Source organism: Sinocyclocheilus anshuiensis, unplaced genomic scaffold (assembly GCF_001515605.1).
Source record: "Sinocyclocheilus anshuiensis isolate Anshui unplaced genomic scaffold, SAMN03320099.WGS_v1.1 scaffold1097, whole genome shotgun sequence".
In the NCBI taxonomy this organism is placed as follows: domain Eukaryota; kingdom Metazoa; phylum Chordata; class Actinopteri; order Cypriniformes; family Cyprinidae; genus Sinocyclocheilus; species Sinocyclocheilus anshuiensis.
The window spans coordinates 801,582-804,120 of NW_015555843.1; positions in this window are offsets into that span (position 1 = coordinate 801,582).

Below are 2,539 nucleotides of genomic sequence, written 5' to 3' on the forward strand. Positions count from 1 at the left end.
GTCAGATCTGTGCCTTGCCACAATTCTGTCTCTGAGCTCTTCAGGCAGTTCCTTTGACCTCATGATTCTCATTTGCTCTGACATGCACTGTGAGCTGTAAGGTCTTATATAGACAGGTGTGTGGCTTTCCTAATCAAGTCCAATCAGTATAATCAAACACAGCTGGACTCAAATGAAGGTGTAGAACCATCTCAAGGATGATCAGAAGAAATGGACAGCACCTGAGTTAAATATATGAGTGTCACAGCAAAGGGTCTGAATACTTAGGACCATGTGATATTTCAGTTTTTCTTTTTTAATAAATCTGCAAAAATGTCAACAATTCTGTGTTTTTCTGTCAATATGGGGTGCTGTGTGTACATTAATGAGGAAAAAAAATTAACTTAAATGATTTTAGCAAATGGCTGCAATATAACAAAGAGTGAAAAATTGAAGGGGGTCTGAATACTTTCCGTACCCACTGTATATACATATAGTCATTAAAAAAAAGAAATAAAACACTCCCCAGAAAAAAAGGGCACTTTCTCTGGATGAAGAAAAAGGGCAGGCGCTCAAGCCCTCTTTGATGTCTATGTGTGCACGTGCCTGCTCCCAGGCCAGATCTTTAAACCGCATAAGGTCCACACTGCATTCTGGTCAAAAACCGTTAAAGCAAATGGCAGCTTGACTGACATTTGACGTGACAAATCACAGTTAATTTGGTTTTGTATTTACGAATTGACTGCATATGAATGACAGTAGATTGTTGTAATTCAGAAATGGGAAATTCAGAATTTTCTTTGAGACTCGAGTTTGGGGGCATGCCAATGGATGCAACATTTGTAGTTACAACAGATGTTGGTTACTATTTATCACTCTTTCTTTTATTTACAATAAAGTGTAATGTTTTTTTTTTGTACAAAAACATTGCAATCTTGATCTGACCATTGTAATTTGAACTCACCTGAGACAGTAATTATGACTTTCCAACTTGTAAATAAGAACTTCCCTGGTGAAAAAACAAAACAATTAAACATAACACTACTGTCTCTGCCAAAGTTTGTTGTAACATTGGTACTCTATAAAACTATCAGTTCACAACTATCAGTCAATTAAGCATTCAGTTTTGCCAAATTCAGGCAAGTGTGTCAATTTTGACTAGATTGAAAAAAACACACAGCTCACATTTCTGTGGCACGCGTTTGATTTCTGTGGGATCGTTGTGTGCATCTTATCTGTGTGAGAGGAGGGAGTGCGCGTGTGTCTGCGTGCATCTGTAGGATGTGGAGAACTCCCCTCCGAGCTGATCTGAGCTTTAGCGCTCATATCACTCAGTGAGAGGTCCACTTTAACCCTCTCTTTTATTAATGGCCACCCAACAATGAGCTGCAATAAGGACATGAGAAACGGTATAGAGGGGTAATTTGCCGTGAACACGGCCAAAGGTCGAGGAGTTCAGACGGGAGAATCTTCTGGGTGCTCTGGAGAGAGATGGTGAACGAGAGGAGGACATGGGGCCAAACCAAACATGCTCGGCTGTCTCGAACTCTCTCATTCTGCTCGAGGTGGATCTGGCTTACAGCCAGGACACATTAAGAGAGATGGTGACAGACAGAGATAAATAACCAGAACATTAATCATAGAATGAGGGAAAGGCCAAACGAGTCAGTAGAGAAAGAAAAGTAAGAGAAGGTGTGAATGAGGCAGATGACAGAGATTCTTCTACAGAATGATGGAGATCTGCTCCACCCAAGACAACAGAAGCTGAAACAACAACAAAAGAGTTATTTTTAAGGCAATACCTGACAGTTTTGAACACAAAACAGTTCAAATGGTAACGCAATTCGAGGTAGTGCAGCAAAACTCGACAGAGAAACACAAGACCACCCACAGCTGGTGTTTGGGAGCGTTTCCTTAAACCTGCTTCCAATTTTGCTCCTAATCTGCAGCCCTGACCACCTCTGGCTTTTCTGATTGTGTAATTCATGATTTCAGTGGAACGTGGATTCTGTCTGGCAGGACGCATGCATTGAGCTGCTCTCAGATATTGCTTCTTTTCAGAGACTTTGTGGTTTTCAGAGGAGCCTGTTGGTCTATGAGTCTACTTCATGGAGTTATTTTGAGGTACTGAACTACAATATTGTGGTTCCAAACTGTTTTCCACAAAAAGGGGAAGCCTGGCCATATTGATGACTGTGAATGCACAAATCTTACCTGAAAAAAAAAATCATGAATCATTTGATATTCTGGGTTGGCTGCACCTTCTGCACTGCGTTCATGCAATTTAGAAGTAAAATATGACAATAATTGCAAATACATATGGGTGTTTCTTAAAAGCTTGGACCTGTTGGGGGGGGGGGCATCAGCCATTACTCCAGTATAAAGTGTCACATGATCCTTAAGAAATCATTCTAATATGCTGATTTATTATTAGAATTATCAATGTAGGCAACAGTTGTGCTGCCAAAAATTTTTTTGGAAACTGCGATTTTTCAGGATTCTTTGATGAATAAAAAGTGAAAAAGAACAGCATTTATTCAAAATATAAATATTTTCTAAC